The 19,841-nt window shown below is 56.9% G+C and overlaps 1 protein-coding gene across 1 annotated transcript in view; it reads left to right on the top strand.

Annotated features, from left to right (window-relative positions):
- Positions 1 to 19,841, top strand: part of LOC111154447 (protein tyrosine phosphatase, receptor type N2) — a 650,145-nt gene that overhangs the window by 405,833 nt on the left and 224,471 nt on the right. The gene's annotated exons all lie outside the window — the stretch shown is intronic.

Genomic DNA, 19,841 nt, shown 5'->3' with positions numbered 1-19,841 from the left:
GAGTGAGCGGGGGCGGCCGGAGACCCCCGAAGCCTGGGGAAGGAACAGTGGCCGGTGGCAGGAAGGGCCCTGAAGGGATAGAGGGTTGGAATCGTAATGGAAGTTTCTGGATGTGCTGCCTGTCTCAGGGGCAGTGAAGGCGTGAAGCCTCTCGTTCCTTTCCCACCATATTCTTGTCGGGTGGGAACCCCTTTCGGTGCCCGTTGTTTCCCCAGGAGGTGACCAGGGAGAGCATCTGCACTGTGGCCAGCCAAGAAAGCTCTGGGGCCATGAGTCCTCTCTGCACGAGGGCCCGTGGGCTTCGTGGGGGCCGGCTGTGCTGCCCCGGGGGGAGGGGGGATGGCCATGTGGGCCAGGCAGACTCTGCTGTGGGGTCGGCCCGCGGAGATCCCAGAGCTCCTCTTCCTGAGGGAAACACAGCCTCGGGCAGTTTCAGGAAAGCGGGGACAGGCATGGACTGAGCCTACAGGCTGGCTGCTGGACAGCATGAGAGCAAACGCGGTCGTCAGTGCAGCCAGCGCTGTAGCCCGTGGAGGAGGGGTTGCTCCGGCTCCGAGGGTCCTCGACCCACTCCCCCTCCCCCCAGGCTCTTGGCCAAACCCCACTCCATCGGTCGTCGGTCCCCACCTCCCCTGGGCGGCTCACCTGTTTGATGGCTCCGCCTCCGTGACTTGCCCGTCTGTGAGGGAACCGAGGGCCTGGTCTTCCTGTCTGTCCTCCTGTCCGTCCTCGTGGTGCTGCTTCAGCCCGGGGAAGAGATGTTCTCCCCTCCCTGTACGTCACCTTCTGCGATCTCCCCTCTGTTGCCAGACCAGGTGTCCGTAGTCTCCACCTCGCTGGGTCGCCTGGAAGGTGGAGGGGCGTGGGCCCGCTGGTGGTCCTCACAGCCGTCTGGGGCACCGTCCGGATGTCTGCTCCTCGACGAGCCGCTCTCCCAGGTTCTGCGCCCCCCACCAGCGGTGCGCGTGGTCCTCGTGTGGACACACGAGCCCACGCCACACCTGCCCCACACCTGGGTTGTGTGAGGACGCGGACTCTGAGAGCAGCCATAATAGCCCCCTCATGTCACGTCCTCATGTCTCTGTTGGTTTTGGAAGATGGAGATGACCCATCCTTCCCTTTGGTCTTGGTGTTGTGTGGTGCTGTGTGGTGCTGTGTGGTGCTGTGTGGTGCTGTGGGGCTGTGCTGTGTCCAGGGTCCATGTGCTACAGCGAGTGGCTCCTGCCCCGCTCCGTTCACCACACCACGCGTCATCCTACAGATCTGCGCTGGGCCCTCCTGTGCATCAGGCACTGTATAAGGACCGGTCACAGCCGGGCCCGGGACAGGCAAACCTGCCTCATGGAGCTCCCCTTTCCTTGGAAGCCAGGGTCCCCTGAGAGGTGAGGCTCACCATCCCCTCTGAAGACAAAGCCTGCTGTCACCTCCACTGGGCTTTGTCTGAGGGGAGCAAACCAGCTCCATCCCACATGATGACTTCTCTCCTAGGTCTGGAGCACCTCACGCCACCATCCCCTCGTCCCCCTCTCTGTCCCAGCCCCCTGCCCTCCCTGCTCTGAGGCTTTTGAGCTCGTCCACCTTGAAGTCCGCTTCTCTCTTGAGCGACCATGTGCTCACCCCCACCTCTGTGGGCCTCCAGCAGAATCACCGCCTCTTCCATTCATTCCGCCGTCCCGTCCGTCTACACACAGGGGAACGCGCGTGTTGTCAGGAACCTCATGCTTTAGTGCAAATGTCTGTCTGCTTCTGCGCACACTCCCTCCCCCGTTTCTGGGTCGCAGGCGCGTCTCTCTGGCTTTCCTGCCCCTGCTTGCCGGCGGGCCGCAAACTCACCACCGCAGGCCACAGCGAGCACTCGGCACCTCCAGACGGTCATGTCCAGGGGTGCTCACTTGCCTGGACCTGCCCAGGACACCTCCTTTAAAACTCTCCTCCTTCCTCCTTCCACACCCGCCACCCTTGGTCTGTGGTCCTGACGCGCACGGCCTGGGGCAGAGCCCTGCGCCCTCCTGCACCTCAACCACAGCCGGAGTGAGCGTGTGGGACTTCCCGGCGTGGAGGGCGCCCGTCCAGCCCTTGCTGCTTCCTGGTCCTTGTCGTCTGGCTCGTTACTGTCAGCAAACACACTGGGTGTTTCCCGTATTGCTGACACCAGATAGGACCTCTGACCCAGAGCCCTTCGCCGCCAAACCCACCAACCTCCATGCGCTTTTCCCGGCCCGGCACCTCACCCCGCTCCCATCAGCCCCATCAGGACGCGGAGGTTCTGCGCCGGTGCCGTCTGACCCGTGGCTGCGGCAGCCAGAGCCCCTTTCTGCACTGAGGCTCCTTGTCCTCTGGCCGGCCCAGCCTGGTTTGTGGAATCCTGGTGGTGTGGAGGGCCCTGCTGTGACCCTGGGTCTCCAGCTGCCCCCCACTGGGCACAATCTTCTCATTCACCCTGTACTGCCTCGTGAGGGATCATCCAGACCCTGGCTTTGTCCTTCTTCATAGGATGGTGACCCCGAATTTAGACCTCCAGACCGATGTGTTCACTGTGCCCCGCTCGCCCCACATTTCTGCACTTGGAGGTCTGCACAAAGTGGGCAGGACACCTGACTTCCCTGCCAGCCCGTCACTGTCCCCAAGCTCCCCGTCTTACTAACAGAAACCGTGTCCCTGTCGGCATCACGCCATCTACGTGCTGGATTGGGCCAACACACGGGAATTTGACTCGCACTTGGGCAGTTTGTGAAGGTGACCACTCAGACGTGAAGGGATTGCCCTCTGCTCGTGCTGGATGTCCGTCCTTCTCACTCATGGGTGGGGGTCTGCCCCAGCGGGGGAGCTCTGGCGACCCAGGGGGTGGGGAGGGTATCATAGGTTCAGGGGGGTGGGCCTGCGAGCCCACCGCCACAGCGCTGGCTCTTTTTTTCTGCCCACCTGAGGTGTTGCTCTCGGGTCCCCAATGGGAACCTGGCCATGGGGGCCCACCCACGGCACCCCAGGCGCTTCTCTGTCTTGTCAGCAGCCCTGGGGTTTCCTTGGTGCTCCAGGGGCCTAGAGACCCACACGGTGGTGCTCCCTCACCTTGAAGTTGGCTGAGGTCCATCCGGTGGGTTCTCTAGCCCAGGACCCCCACGTCCCCCCAGACTTCTCCCAAACCCATCTGCGTCCAGAAGCTGCCCTTGATGGAGGTACGGCGCTAGTCGATCGGGGGCTGGTCTCGGGAAGTGAAAATGGGGACAAAGGGGCAAGTGCAGGTACTTTCTAAAAGCTGACGGTGTCTGTTTCTCCGATGTTAACCCCTCGTGCGGGGTTCGGCCTGATCTGATGGTTCCCGTCTTCCGAGCTGCGTCCGCTGTGAGCCCCATCGCGGCTTCCCGACTCTGGTGCACGGCGGAGGCTGATTGCTAGAAGCTCGGCCATCTCTCTTCCAGGCGCTGGGGACGCGTGCATGGACGACAGACAGCAGAGCTAAAGCCCTTTAAGTCACATGGAAACGTCTCAAAACAAGACGTAAAGGAAATGAACAGCTTAAAGTAGGCGCACACGTTCCTAAGAGACTGGGGGCGTTTTGACGTATTTCAGGATCTGATTTGTGACATCTTGAAATTGTTCACATTTTCTTCGAATTAATAAAGTCATATTTCTTCCAAAAAATTCTAACATCACAAGACAAGCTCAGATATTTAGAAGGAAGATGATGCAGGTGATTGTCACCAGGAGGGCAGACTCATGAGTCTGGCTCCCAGAAGTGCATCTGCGACGAGGAGTGTGTGGTCTCTAGATGTGCGATGGACGTGCAGCTGCGGGGTTAACCCGCCCAACATCTCAGGGGGAGCAGAGGTGGCCCGCGAGGCTCGGCCTCGTTCCCGAGGCTCAGGAACCCAGCAAGGGCACGTGGGAGGCCCACGCTCCACCGCACGGCGGTCTTGCTTTGGACTGAGTGCCAAGGGTCGGCCACAGAGGGGCTGCCCTGGGGGGTCATGAGCCCCTGTCACCTAGAGAAGAGGGATGGCTGTTTGTCCAGATTCCAAAAAAGGAAATCTTTCCATGTAGTGCAGGGAGGAGACGTTTTCCTCACCCCCCCGAGGGTCCGGGGCTGGGTCCGACAGTTACGCCGACAAAGACAGACAAGCAGGAGAAAAGCACAGAGATGTACAAGTTGCACCTGACGTGGGAGCGTAAGGAAATGAAGACCCAAAGAAACTGTTAGGCCGCAGTATTTTATGCTGGATTCGACGTGGGCTGCACCGTCACGGGGAGCACGGGTGCTTCAGGAGCGGCGGTAAGGGCAGCACGTGCGGAGACTGAGGGTCTCTGCTCCGCTTTACTCCGTCTAGGAGCTACGGGCTCTCCCTTTCCTGGGTCCGGGGGTGGGGGAAGCCCTGTCTCGTGAGGGTCTTGTGACCTGCCTCAGGGAGGATGGGGTCGTCAGAGAGACCTTGCTGCGCTATCTCTGCCTCCTTCAGCTGGAAACACTTGTGTCCCGGCAAAATATTGGGGGGGGGGGGTGCCCTGAGCCCCATCCTCAGCGCGGTGTGATGTTAGGCATGCTTTTCCTCTTTTAAATTATTTTATTTTATTTTATTTTGAGAGAGAGAAAGAGAAGGAGCAGGGTGGGGTGGGGAGGAACAGAGCTCCGGAGAGAGCTCTCGAGCAGACTCCGGTCGGAGCGCCGAGCCTGACGTGGGGCTCCATCTCAGGACCCTGAGGGCATAGCCTGAGCTGAAATCAAGAATCAGATACTGAACCAGCTCAGCCCCCCAGGTGCCCCTCGCGGTTTTCGTGTACGTCTTCCGAGGGATCTGGGCTGTAAGCATCTTGCTTGAGTGAGGGTGGTGAGGTGACCCCACTCTCTGTGCCTCCCGTGTTTAGGTCGCTTCTTAGGCTCCTGGGCACAAGTTTGTTCAAAGAAAGGGTTCTGTGGCCAAGACTGGGTTGGTCCCAAAAGTTTTAAAATGTCTGTGAACGGGCAGTTGGACTCCTACCTTAGATTTCGTGGGCATTCTCCGCGTGGCAGTCGGTACCATATGGCAGGACAGATGCTTGAGGTCTCACTGCGCCATTGCCTGTCTGTGGACAGAGACCACGTCCAGTCATTCCGGGGACCTCTGGGAGTCACGTGCTCAGAGGCCCTGTTCAGGGGTCTGGCTGGTCCCAGGAGATCACTTGACAGGGAGGGACCTTCACCCACAGAGTGGAGAGACCACGTGGCTGAACATCCCCACGTCAGAGGTGGGGGAGGAGCTCCATGGGGTCAGGGTGAGGGGAAGCTGTCACGTCCTCGGTGGCGCAGGGACCTGCCTTCGTCATGCCTGCTAAAGACTCATGGGATGGTGGACGGGACTCTTGGCTTGTGGGAGTGTGGCCGTGCCTCGGCCGGCGGGTGGCTGGGAACCCCATGAACTCAGGCTCCACAGAGGGCCCCTCAGCCACTGTCAGCCCCGTGCAGCGTGGGGAGGGGCGGGTCACAGGCGGCTCTCTGACTGGTCTGGGGGCACCATCAGTTGTGGTGACAGAGGGCAAACATGCTAAGACTCACACTCACCCTATAGAAGGCACATGATGTCTACACAGCAGGCACCTGTGGCTTGAACGGCAGACTCTCTGCTAGGCAGTCACGGACCCGGGGCTTTCTCTCCGAGGACCTATGCAAAAAATCAAAACCGAATGAAATATGAAACCATAGGAAGGAAACTAACTACATTGGAATAATCAGATGGAATTTGATGATTTCCTTAAATTCTCCTTACGTGAGGAGACCCTGTGCACGTGTACGTGGGTCCGTTGTTGGGCGGGGCTGGCAGGATTCCACGCGAGTTCTCTCCTTTTCCAGAAGTTTCCTCAGTAGATGTTTGTTTACTTTGAAATCGTTGTGGATCCGCAGGGGCTCAGAAGGACAGCACAGGGAGGCCGTGTTCACACTTACAAACCTGTGAGGACACAGGAGGAAACAGCCATGTGTGGACGCCCCGGGGCCCCAGCCGTCAGCTATGGAGAATGCCGAGAACTGCTCAAGTCTCCACGTGTCTGTGGACATTTTCCGTGGCACCCACAGGAAGGGCGTCGGGAGTCATTTAAAGTATGTCTGGTGTTGGGAACTGGGCACGTACTTGGAAACCCAGGGGCAGAGCAGGGGTGTGGGTGCAGCGGGGGTCGCTGGGGGCAGGTGCCGTCGGAGCAGGAGCTGTGCAGGGAAGTGGGCCAGGTGGCAGGGGACAGGCTGTCAGGGCAGATGGGGTCTCTCGGGTGGTGATTGAGATGCCGGTCTTGTGTTTTCAAGGTTCCACGACATTCCTCAGCTGGCGTGGCCTCCCATGGCTCCCCCAGGCTCCTCTCTGTCCACCCTTGGGCTACCATAGGGACACCAACCGTCACGGGCCTCCTGGGAGCCCAGGGCCAACCTTGCAGCCTCTCTCAGAAGCACACGCAGGCCCCAATAGGCGCCAGCGTGGTCCCAGGGGATGCGAGGCATCCCTGTCCAGTGCCCATCCGCTGACCAGAGCCATGGCTGAGCGTCTGCTGGGGCTTGGGGGGGGACGCTGGACAGACCTGGGCCCCCCACAGCTGTCCTTGGGTACACAGGCCACCGGGGTCATTCCAGTCTGCGGTTCTGCACGGAGGAAATGGAACTTTTTCCTCCTAGAGGCAAAAAGTGCATTGGTCCTAGGAAAGCCTGTTTCCTTGTGAACGTTCCGAGTTTGTGTTTGAGATGGAAGCTCTGCATGAAATCGCGTGAGAACACGGGCAGGACCTGCCCAAATCTGCTCTGTCCTCGGCCAAGGGGCCCCTGTGACCAGCGGGTCCGAGTCTCAGCAGATGGGCCCCTGCAGCTTCCGTGGCTCCCCCACGCGGGGCCCTTGCGGCCACTGCTCACGCGGTGCTCGTCTTCCTCGAAAGTGAAGAAAATCACACAGAAGTGCGTTCGATATAACTCATGGCACTTGACATATCGACAAATATGAGTTTATTATGGAACAACATCCTTTCCTTCTGGAATGCTATATAAAGTACCACGTCATGTGGGCCATGAATGTCTCTTCAATACTTTTTGTGATTTAGAGGCAAGAGCAGCGCGGAGCGAGGTGGCAGTTGCTATAGTGACAGATTCAATTTTTATTCAATATGAGAGTAAATAGTCACGTAAAATGAAATAAGTACCGTCTGCCTGTGGCTGCGGCCCGCACCTCTGCCAGGCCCTCCCCTCCCTTCCCGCACCCTCCTCTCCGCTCTCCTCCGTCCCCCTCCCTCCCACCCCTCCCCTTCCACATCCCCCCCCAAAGCCCCTCCCCCATCGGCCCTTCCCCTCCCTCACCTTCTCGACTACCTTCAGCTGCATCTCTGTGGAAGCCGGCTTGGCCTGGGTCTCCTTGCGGGCTGCTATCTGGGCTGGGACTGGACAGCATCCCTGTAAGACATGGGAGGTCCGTCTCAATAAAGTGTAAGATTGTCCCTGTACTGTCCTCCAAGGAACCCATTATTGTAGCCTCAGAAGTTAATTTTCATTTAAAAATGAAACTCTAGGGCGCCTGGGTGGCTCAGTGGGTTAAAGCCTCTGCCTTCGGCTCAGGTCGTGATCCCAGGGTCCTGGGATCGAGCCCCGCATCGGGCTCTCCGCTCAGTGGGGAGCCTGCTTCCTCCTCTCTCTCTCTCTCTCTCTGCCTGCCTCTCTGTCTACTTGTGATCTCTCTCTCTCTGTGTCAAATTAAAAAAAAAATAAAAAATAAAAAATAAAATAAAAATGAAACTCTAGACATAATCCTGAGAGCTCTCAGAAGGTCCTAGTTCAAAAACTCTTTTTAAGGCTCAACGGGTAAGAGCTGGAATTGCTGAGCGTGAGGAAGTCCAGAGGGAGCATCCACCAATCCAGACCCTGACCGGCTCCTCACAGCACAGCCGTCCTGGCCGCCAGCCCTGTGGCTCACAGACGACCACACGGAGAGAGGTCACAGGCCAGGGCGGTGGTCAGGTCCCAGCCCAGGCAGTCCCTCTCCCAAGCCCGTGTCTGAGTCTGTACGTGGCACCACAGCAGCCTGAAACCCGGAGGTGCTGGGTTCTGCCTTCTGGTGAAAGGGACCTCGTGGTTCCTGCGGCATGTCCCCGCATCCCTGCGTCCCCGTATCCCCGCATGCCCCCGCAGGAGGGTTTCACGGCTTCTGGTCCCCACAGACCAGACCGAGGCCTCACGGTGGCTGGGACGCCAGCCCCCTGCTTCTGCCGGGTCTCAGTTGGACATGGAAGGAGAGCCACGCGTTCAGGGGCGGGGGAGGCCGCGCCGCAAATGGGGGGCTGGATGCGGTAAGTGAGGCTCGCGGCTCAGGGGCCTGAAGTGCCGCTGCGGCTCTGGCTGCTCCCCCGTGGGGGCGAGAGTGGGTCCTTTCCGGGCTCTGTCCGCGGCCCGTGGACCAGCGGCGCCACCTGCACCTGCTGCTCTCCCTGCACGTCTGCGTTCACATCCGACGTCCCCTTCACAGGGACACCCCTCGTATTGGACGAGGACCTCTGTAACGACCCCGTGTCCCCATAAGGTCCCACCCTCACGTACTGTGGGGTTGGGACTCCAGTGTGCCATTTGGGGGGGAGACAACTGGTCACCTCCCCTCTCCACTGCGTTCGAGAGCTTGGGTTTTAGCAAGCTGCTTCCCGGTCCAGGGTCCTGAGGCCGGGTGGGTGGAGAAGCCGCGCGGAGGCAGCAGACTTCCCGTCGCCGGGGCAGCCTGGGAGAGAGGCACACTGCCCCCTCCTGCCTGTCTCTCCACGTGGCATCCGTCAGAGCGGACTGAAGCGATGTGACTTCGTGTCTGTGCCCATAACCGTGCACTCAGCAGGAGCCCCACGTGTGTCTCAGTCGTCCCCGGCGTCTCCGGAGCCCTGCACAAGGCCTGGACTACGGCAGAAACTTAATAAACACGCATTGAAGCGAATTGAACCCTGAAGCCGGGCTGCAGGGTAGACGCTCCAGCCGCTCGCTCCAGCCGCTCGCTTCTCCACGGCATCAGTCGGCCTCTCCCGCGGCGCTGAAACCTCTGTGGGAAGGACGGAGTCCGTAATCGTGTTGCGTGCACGGTGTCCGATGCCCCTGAGATCGCAGAGGACTGTCTGCACGGCCGCTTCTGCCCCGTTCGGCCTGGCTTCGTCTCCGTGACAACCAACTTGAACACCTCCTCTGGGCTTCATCCAGGCCTTGCTGCTTTTTCTAAAGGCTCTTTTCATCCGCGTGAAATAATTAGTAATCAGTAGAACACAAAATAGAGTCCAGTGCTAAATTCAGATCACTGCTGTGAAAACAGGCGGTCGACACAACGGTTGTCAAGTCCAGCGGAGGTAGACGTGACCTGAAGTTTTCTGTGTGTCAACACGTGTGCCTGTCTGTCCTGCCGTGAGGAGGGGTCCGTCCCGCTGCCGTTTCCCTGAAAACAGGGCCTGTGTCTGCGGTAAGAGCAGGAACCCGCGTCCAAGGACGGTGACTGCCGGGGGACCACGTGGCTGGGGCTGGCTGGGGAGCTGACAGGTCCCTTTCCCTGGGCTGCTGGGCCCAGCATGGCGGCCATCCATACCTGCCTCCGTTCCAGGCCCCAGGATCCGTCACAGGGCCACACGGTCCTACGACGTCTTGCATCCTCACTATAAACCTCATAGATGAGCCCTGGCATCCCGTGAGCCCCAGATGGGGCACCTCTGCAGCCAGCCGGCTGGCCTAGCCAACATGCCCTTGACCAGCGTGGGTCCCACAGCGGGCAGACAGGTCCTGCTACCCACCCGTCTATTGTCTGGACTGTGGCTGCCGTTGACCTGGATGTTAGGGTTTGGAAGCCGCTGTCACAGAGTGCTGACACGGGGGGCTAAAGACCGAGGAACTGATCTCTCCCTGTTCTGGAGGCCAGAGCCCACAGTCCCGGTGTGGGCGGGGCTGTACTCCCTCGGCAGTCTCCAGGGGAAGGGTCCTTCCTGGCTCGACCGGCTCCCGCTTTGCCGGCCGTCCTTGGAGGCCCGTGGCTCAGGGACCCACCTTACCAGCCTCTCCTCTGAGCTCCCTTCTCCCCTTTGTGTCTGTTCTTACGAGGATGCCTATCATGCTGGACCAAGGCCCACCCCAGCCACCAGGCCCTCATCTTAACTTGATCACATCTCCGAAGACCTGATTTCCAAATAAAGCCTCACTCACAGGTAGTGAGGGTTGGAAATTGCACATATCTTTTTAGGGGACACAGATTTGATCCATAGTACCCTAAAATCACAGGTATCCTCTATCCTCCGGACTTGAGGTCCCAATATTGTTAACTGACCTAAAACTAAATTTTTCTCTTTTTAGGGAGGAGAGTAGTTTGCTCATCTGATTGTATGAACAGAGTTAGCCTCTCTGGCCAGATCTGTTTCTCTGTTCATCATCTGGTTTGACCCCCCAGACCTCACAGACACATGCACGTACACACACACGCACACACACACACACACCCAGACCCACCCCGTCTGCTGGTGCTGAGAACCAAGGAGAGCCAGTGTCCGGACCTGGAGGCAGGTCCTTGTGGCCCATGCCTGTCCTGAGGGCCCCAGAGGGAAAAACACACAGACGTGTCTCCCTTATAGACCCTGCCAAGAATTTCGTATGTTCAGGTCAACATGAACAGAAAATCTAATGTTGTTATTTTTATTAAATTACCTAATTCTTGTTATATCGTCATATGAAGTTATTTTTTCTCATCCAAGATTCTTAAAAGTTAAAATTGCCTTCATTTCACCCCAAGGCACATGAACGCTCGCCATACTTTATGCCATGAAACAGTTTTTGCCTAGAAGGTAGGTTGAGTGCATGTATAAACTTTTCACCTGCAAAGTGCAAGCCCCCGATTTTCCAATTCTGAGCACGCTGCCCCTCCTAGGGACCGGGGCAAGCCACTGGGTAGACCCCGGAAGTGCGGACGAGGGTTGACAGGTAGAACTGGGCTTCGGTTTCCTCTGGGTCTGTCTGTGTTGCCAGCTGGACCTTCTTCCCCACCAGCCCGGAACCCCTCTGTGGGGGCACCATGCAGGGCCTGCCGTGCACGAACCGTGGGCAAGTAACTGGGGCTGGAGGAGGGAGGGGGCATCCCGCTGCTCCCATAGGACCCCTCAGCACCCTGGATGCTGGACATGTGGACACCGGCCCCGGCCCGAGGGATGATGACACGCGTTCTCATCACGTGCTAGGGAGCCCTCAGGAGACCCGGTGCACACGCGGCCCTCCCCGCCTGGAGCACCGAGCCGCTCAGGAGGAGGGGGACATAGAGGGCCCTGGGCGGCGGGACCCCGGCCGGCCTTCATCCGTTCGCACGCCCAGATTTCACCTCTCATTTCTCCGCAACGAGAGACCTGGCTCCCAGGCTGATTAGGCTTCTGCGCGCACAAACCCTTATGTGGAATTACAGCTCTGTTTTTCTTAACGAGAGCGTGAAGCAGAAAGATGTTTCTTAGGAAGTAACTTTCCTCCTTTGACAAGCACTTGGACCTAAGGCTGCCCTAAATATATAAGCGTCTCCATCTGCCCCTAACACGGACCCGCGGTCTAACATGTCTGTCGGTGTCTGCTTCAACCATGTCGGCCCCAAAAGACCGTGTTTAGACAAGCTAATGTCTAAGAAACAAAAGTGCTCTGAGAGGAGACCACTGAGCAGTTAAAAGTGAAACACTGTACCAAGCTTAAAGGTGAAACATTGTACCAAGCCAAGGCGGGAGTCACGGTAACTTAGGGCGAGCATCTTTAGGAGCCTGAGGAGAGAGTCCGCGGCTTGGTCTGCCGTCCCAGCCACAGCAACTAGAAGATGACCGCGTGTTCCAAGCACATGAAGTCTGCACAGTGGCAGTGGGAAGACCCCGCTGTCCCAGTCAGTGGGGGAGGCTTGGCCGCGTGTGACTGACCAGCCGGGACGCCTTGCGGCAGTGCCCTCCGCCCCTGTAAGGGGTAGACACACTCTCCTAGTGTGGGGGGGGGTCCCTTGACATCGAAACAATGTAAACCGTGTTATAATTTTATTTCTTTGGCAAAAGGCCGTCTGTTTCTTTGTGGCTTATTTACCGTCGAAGCCTTGTCCTTTCGGTGTGCAGCAGGTAGAGTAATGAATTTATTCTAGAAATGTCAGTGATGTTTTATGATGCTCCCTTCGGCGGCAACATAAAAGGGACTGATTGTGAAACCGCTAATTTACAGATCTTCTCTAAGTGAATGCAAACAAATTCTGGTCCTCAAAGCCTTGCTAATATACAATGTTCAATTTTTAATTTCCAGTCCATCTTAGATTATGGGGATGAAAAACAATATTTAATCCCTCGTTAACACATGAATAAGCGGAAGCTGTCGTTTTCAACCAGACAATAACGGGATTATCTCAAGAACTGTCAGTTTACGTGAAAACATTATGTTGCCCAAATTTTCATAAAAATTAGCAGTGGATAATATTCAAGATCAGAGCCATGGAAAGAGGAAAGTCTGCATTCATGGTAATAAATATTCATATTTGTCTGCTCAGGAGATGAAAATCTAATCAAGGGGCTATTGATGCGCTGGCTTTTTTTTTTTTTTTTTTAACCAAGACGTTTCATCTAAATTGGGTTTGATATGGAAATGAGTCTCGCTGGAGTTGTCCAGGCCGTGAGCATGCGGGATCACGGGGTGGGGTGCCCACAGGGTGGGGTGCCCACGGGGTCGGGTGCTGCTCTGATTGGCCGGTGCAGGCCACCACCACCACCGGCGCTGGATGTCAGCACCTCACTTAACTCAGGGTCCTGGGTGTTTAACGACATGGAGTGTTTTGGACCCTCCCTCTCTTTTTTAAGAAAAACGTAACATAATTTCATGCCAGTTAACTCCTAGCTACTGCAAGGTTAAAATCATCTGTGTTTTTGCTTTTGTTGACAATTACCATAAATCAGAAGACACTCTGCGTGAAGCTTAATGAAAAATGTATGATTTTAAAAAGAAAAGATAGTAGCTGCGGGATGTTGGTGTGTGTGCATGCGTGTGCGTGTTCCTGATATTTTCCTGGAGGCTCCACTTTCCCCTACCCATCAACAAGCATTTGAAAACATTGAATTAAACAGGCATTCATTAGGAAACACGGTGTGCGTGGATCCCATCAAGAGATGTCGTTTCTGGCCCCATCACGGTGCCCTGTCTTTACCACGTCTGTGTTCCGGGCCACTAGGAAAGCCCCAGCACTCAGGGGGCTCCCTTAGGCCCCAGGCACTGCACCCATGTGGAGCAGAACCTTTTTTAGCCCCCACGGAAATTCCTAGAGAGCAAGAACAAGATGTGCTGTTTCCTCCCTAGCAAAGGGCCGAATCTAGCCGTTCAGCATGCCCAAGCGGATCATCACGTGTCTTCACCATGTATCACAATGTGTCCTACTTCCACAGACAGGATCTTCTTAGATCGCTGTAGTTATGCTAGAGAGCAGAATGCTTGTATCAATGTGTATTTTACAACGATGAGCCTGGCATGTCTTTCCCATTCACTTTTACCCTCTCGCTCAAGTGGACCTGATTGGGATGGTCTGATGATCTTGGAGAGCACATAGGAAATGTGGCTTCTCAGGATAGCACTTTCTGGGTAGAGATCTGCATGGCTCCTTCCATGCTGGGGCAGGAAGGCCAGAAAGGACTCAGAAGACCTTTCCTTCCACGCATGTTGCTCAATGTTTGTGTGTGCCCCTCCCATCGAGGTCTAGCCCTTACAAGAGCTGTGTCTCGTTTCCCTCCTGCCCTAACTTCTCCTGCCCTGCCAAGACCTCAGGTTTGCTGTGGGGTCTGGAGACCTTTCATTCCTCTGTGAGTGTTGGGGTGGGAAGAGAGCGCACACTCAGGTCTCCTGGACTCGCCTGGGGTTTGTCTGTATCGCTTCCTGCGTGGATAGGGAATTCACGAGGCTTTTTCAGGAACAATCATTCCTCCTAGGAGTCTGGTTCGGTGTGTTCTCTGCTGGCTGCTGTCATCCTCCAGGGTCCCTAGAGTAGGCTCCACACTTACCTGTATAGATGCTGCCCCTTGCGTACTGGGCCAGACTCTCCTCCCAAGACGCTCCTGCACCCTAGGACCCAGAATGTGGGCAGCAGGAGAAACTGCTCCTTAGGGACCCCCCGTGCGCTTACCCACAGCCTCTCCTCGTGCTGACCCGCCCAGTGCCAGCCGCGCCCTCACTGCGCGTGAGCTGCACCCCTGGTCTCCAGCTGCCGGATCCTGTGCTGGTATGTGCTGTCCCGTGTCAGTCGCAGAAGGATTCGTTCATCCTCAGAGAAGCAGGACGGGCATGTGTGCATGGGCAGAGACCGAGCGGATGGGGAGGCGTGTGACAAGCTGGCCCACCGGTTCCGGATGCCAGCAAGTCCCGGTATCCGTCGTCTGCACACTGCCCGCCCGGGGCCCGAAGCCCCCCCAGGAGCAGGTGACCAGCCGGGAGAAGATGCACATCCGGGGCCGGCAGAGAGCAAATTCCGCCTCCTCTGCCTCTGCTCTGCCCAGACTCCTGGTTCGTCCGGCCGCTCCTGTAGGGACAGTCTGGCCCCGGAAGGGACATCTCACCAGCTACCCACACTCTCGGCCCGTCGCTTTGACTGTCACCACCTCCTTAAAGCTGCTTTTCCCACAGCCGCCTGTCGCTGGAGAGGCTCTGCGTCTGCACCGACGGAGAGCGGCGGTTTTCAGTGTCGGGTTTGGACAGGAATTCCTGTCGTGAGTCACGCCGTCCTTGTCGGTTAGGGTTCCAGCACTGTATGAGTGTGAGGGAACGTCCCTGTGAGGTCAGGGGTGAGGTGCTGGTCACCCGCAGATCCCTGTGACGTCCTTGTCCACCTCCTCCCAGCAGCAAACACCTGCTCACAAGGGCCACAAACGCCCTGGTGTCCGTGTCTCTGCAGCACTTTCTGCGCCACCCGCAGCCCTGCTCCCGGCCACACAGGGCTGAGGGCACAGCTTGTCCTGAGCAGGAGGCGGAGGACCAGGCATGGGAAGCAGCGGGAGGATGAGGGATGGGAGGACTGGGGCCTCGTAGCCGTGAGTGGAGTGGACTCTCCAGAGGCCGTGGTCCAGTGAAGGGGATTTAAATAAATAAATAGTTACGTTAAAGAACTGGGACTTTCTGCCGTGTATTAATACCAAGTCTGCTTTTTCAAGGAAGGGGGTGATCAGCCACAGCAAAAAGCTGTTAGGTTTTAGACACACTCACGATGCTGCTTGTGGTGACGGCCTGTCCCGGGCCCACGACTTATGAATTCCGTGTCCTCGGTGCTGAGAGCTGGTTTCCAGTGCCGGTGCTGCCCTCACTGTGGGCCCTACACAGCATGCTCGGAAGCCGCGGCGGACAGGGCTCGCATGAGCGATTTCCCATGGGACTGTCTCCGGAGCTCACGTGGGCACTGGTCCACACAGCCCGCTCGTCCGTGTGAGGCTATGGAAGCAGCAGGACCCGGAGGCAGGGCGAGCGGGGCTGGGCGTGGACGTTAGTGATTCTCTCCAAAGGAAGGAGAAGGCACAGTGTGCCCATAGCGCTGCTGCACAGAGTTGAGTCTGGGGCGCACTCCTTATGCCTTTGCCCCTCTAAGGAACATGGAGCACAGGTGGGCGTGAAGGACGGTTCCTCCGCTGTGTTGTGGATGTTAGTGGTCAGGACTCAGGGTCTGTTAGGTGGAACGTCGTCAGTGCTTCCCCAGAGAGAGAGCCAGAAGAACTCGCTTCCGTTTGCCATGGTTTAGACCCGGCCACACAGCCACCAGACCCTTCCAGAAAACCCTGGGAGTGGCGCCATCCCTTCTTGGTGGGTCCAGACAATACGGGCCTCCCTTGACCACCCTGGGATGGCTGAGATGGCTGGGGCATCGTGACCACAAGGGGCCACATGTATATCCTCCTGCCCCACATTGGGGGGTCCCATGTTAGCTGGCTGGACGTCCGCATGTTGGCGGGACCAACAGAGGGTACCATGGGAAGGACGTGCAGAGACAGAAGGAGCAGGCGAACCATCTCTGGGAAAGCCTGTAGGGGACGACCCACGTTCCAAAACTCCTGGCCGCCGCTCTCGACTTCAGGTTCCCATCACGCCCACCAGAAGGATGGTGTCCAGCCTCGAACAAGGTTATCCAAAACTGCCGACACAGATCTTCCCATGTTCTGCTCCAAATGCTCAAAACTGAAGGGAAGGAGCAGCAGCTCTCTCTGGCCCATGGAAGCCTACAAACTCTCTGGTTTTCTCTCATTTGAGGAACTAGAGATTCCCCAGGGGCTCCTGGGACAGCCCATCACCGGCCCCCCAAGGAACAAGCAATCAGCAAGCTCCCTCTCTCCCAGACCCTCACTTTGCAGGGACCCCGCTCTTGGCAGGAGGGTTTCCTGCAGGTTTCTTCTACTCATCTGTGTGTGTGTGCAAGCATGTGGGCACGTGTGCCTGAGTATGAGTGTGAGCATGTGTGTGCAAGTGTGGGCGTGTGTAGGCACATGAGCATAAGCCTGTGAGCACGTGTGCCTGAGTGTGTATGTGAGCCTTGAGTCCATGTGCATGAGTGTGTACATGACGTGAGCATATGTGTGCGTTAGCCTGTGAGCACGTGTGTGTGAATGAGTGTGCACGAGCGTGAGTATATGAGCATGTGCACATGTGCCTGTGAGCCCATGTGTGTGTGCGTGAGTGTGCAAGCATGTGTGCACGAGCCTCGAGCACGTGTGTGTGCGCATTTCATGAGAGTGTGTAACTTCTGCAAGTGCACCTGCGAGTGTACCCTGCTGGCCAGCTCAGACACCTCCGCCTGCTACAACACCTTCTCGCTGCCTCGCAGACCCCAGACACGTCTGTGGGTGAGTCAGGAAGCTTCCAGGCGAAGACGGGGTCTCCTGGAAGAAGAGAACCGTGACTGTGTCCGCTGCAGGGAGGACGCTGGGTGGAGGGCCAGGCGAGCAGGAGCGGAGAAAGGAGTGGGTGCTGGGAGTGCACGGGGCAGGAGTAGAGAACACGGCGGCCCAGAAAGCAGAAGGTGGTGGTCAGTCTGAGGAGAAAGTCAAGTGCAGGACGTTGTCCGCTGACCTAAAGCCCACATGTGGTGGAAAGGTACTCGGGGCTTTGGATTCAGGGTGAAGGCAGGTAACGTGTTCGTGGCAGTGGGAGTCATGAGTCTTGCTGGGGGCGAAGGTCAGCGACCTGTTGGCTGTGCTAAAGACCAGGGAGGAGCGAGGTAGCCAGAGACCTCTGGGGGCTGCTCGGGTGCCTTCCAAGGGGCCAGTGCGGCCTGAACCTGCAGGCGCGGCCCTCACCCACCTGCCAGCTGTCAGATGGGGACGTGGTCTGAAGGCGAGGGATGGTTTCGAGGAGCGAATGCCTTAGTCCCCCATCGCCTCTCCTCCGGTGCCTCTAGAAAGGGACTCAGGCTGCTGAGGATCCTGGCATTTTATGGGGGGGGGGGGTGCCCGGAGTAGCCAAGACCGAGAGGAGCAAGAAACCTTTGATGGACTTGCTACCGTACCAGCTGCCCCCGGCTCAGCACTTCTGACAGCCCCATCTCCAGTCCGCTCGGTGCTCCTCTCCCACAGGCACCTGATGGATTTCTCCATCGATGTCATGCAGAGAGCTGAGCTCTCCCCTGATGTCCTGAACCAGGGTCTTCGTACGTCCAGAAGATGCCACACCCGAGGGAGCTCTGCAAAGGAGCCTGTTTTCTCCAGGTCCCCTTACTGGAGACAGAGCCTGCGAAAGCCCCGGGTGGTGCTCCCTTGTCTCCACTGGATCAAGCCTTGGGATTTTAAGGTGAAATGAGCAAAATAGGAGGGTATTTCCCTGTGCAGAGTAAGCCCCTAATGGATCAGGGCTGGTTGGTCTGTGTTTCCTTCTTGGTACATATGAGTCCATTCAACAAACACTTGTTCAACACTTGCCATTAGGTAGAAATACAAGGAACTTACGTTTTGAGGTCAGAAGTGGCCAAGCCTTGGCACTGCCATGTGGTTTAGCCTCCAGAACCATCCCTGGAATTGGGCCCCAGGGACATGACAGGCAGGCAGCTACCCTGAAGCAGCGCCAGCCCCGTCAGGGGAGGCAGACGGGGGACTCTGCGCTGGAGGTGAGTCATCAGATGGGAGGACGGTGACTCTTCCCCCAGGGAGCCGAGGGCCTGGACGCACACAGAGGAGAGGCTGGGCCAGGAGGCTGGGCACGGGCACATGGACCCTCCTGACCCCGCAAGTGGATCAGGCAGGATCCTGGATCCTGACGGACATTTGGTGAGTGTGGCTGCCCTGTCCCCTACTGGGTGATCCGTCTACCGGAGGAAGACCTCTTACCCTTTGTTCCACGGGGTCTCTGATTTGGGAGGGCTGAGGAAAAGGCTAAGCATGTGCTCTTCCAGAAGTTCCCCATGGCTGTGCCCTGGGGTCCCACTTGAGAACCCCTGCTTGAAACATCTGGGTCTTGACTGGTGAGACAGGGGGAACGGGTGCCTAATTCAGAGGTGACTTTGGGGGCTGGGAAGCTGGGCTTCCTTCGAAGAGGACTTGTGGCCAGGGACATCTGTGTGGAGTCAGGGGTACTGTGTGGCATGTGAGAGATCAGAGCCCATGATGACCCGTCCCCAGTGGGCAGCCTCAGCTGAGCACAATGGCCCACCCACCTGCAGGGCCTCCCAGAGAAGCAAAGCATTCCAAGAGGAGGCGGATGGCTCTGGGGCTGCCGTCCCCCACCAGGGCTCTCCCGAGGGCACAGAGCACCACTCAGGGGAGGTAGGAGGGTGTGCGGGTGAGTGCAGGTGGTCTGCACAGCCTCCCGGCAGGTCCTCAGCCTGGGACCTTGGCCGACTCACCCCATTTTCTCCGCCGGCATTCTTCTGAGTTTATCCAACACTTAAAGCTGTTGTCTAGGTTTACAATGTGTGTGTCTCCTGAGGGAAAATGTAAACTTTGTATTTACTTTGTTACGTATATATGTTACATAAGTATGGCCCCTGAATTCTACCAGATGAACTAGTTCACAAGATTCTATATGTAAAAGAGACAAAGGAAGAGACAGGGGACCTGCTCCAGCAGAGGCTCTGGGGCCCTTCTCAGATCTCCTGTGCGTCAAGGAGGCACAGCAGGAAGTAGGCACACACTTGGGGCCCCAGCAAAGTGAAGCTGCGGGGAACACGCGTAGAAATAACGGACTATTTCAATACAAAACCATCTTGGCATCAAGAGGAAAACCAGACATTTGACTTTTTCACACTAATTTTTTTAAATTTTTTAAAAGATTTTATTTATTTATTTGACAGACAGAGAACACAAGTAGGCAGAGAGGCAGGCAGAGAGAAAGAGGGAAGCAGGCTCCCTGCTGAGCAGAGAGCCCGATATGGGGCTCGATCCCAGGACCCTGAGATCATGAGCTGAGCTGAAGGCAGAGGCTTTAACCCACTGAGCCACCCAGGTGCTCCTTTACACTAATTTTAAAACTAAATACTTACATTTTGAATTGTGTATGATAGGGTGCTTAGGGGACGTGGGAAAGCCTGTAAGCTCTATTTTGGAGGCTTCTATGAATCCTATTTTGACCCTACATGGAGTCTGGTCTAAAAATGGCTGCTGCGGTGGCAAGAATGGTGGACAAGTTTTGGAAGACCTGGCTTCACCATTAACTCCCTAGTCACTTTGAACTGGTTGTTGACTCCTACTAGTCTGCTTCTTCATGTTTGAGGTGTAAAATTGGGCAGATGATCCTGAACACCTCTGGGTAGAATATTCACCAGAATTTATGCTCAGTGAATAAGAAACTCTATTTGTCTCATATGTCTTTGCATGTCCACCAACCCACAATGTGTGCTCCACAACAATCTCCACCAATTTTTGTTGGATGAATGGATGGGTGATGTCTGATAGAT

This window comes from Enhydra lutris, unplaced genomic scaffold (genome assembly GCF_002288905.1).
Source record: "Enhydra lutris kenyoni isolate GAN:26980312 unplaced genomic scaffold, ASM228890v2 scaffoldscaffold37, whole genome shotgun sequence".
Lineage (NCBI taxonomy): Eukaryota > Metazoa > Chordata > Mammalia > Carnivora > Mustelidae > Enhydra > Enhydra lutris.
This window is presented reverse-complemented; position numbering and strand designations above follow the sequence as displayed.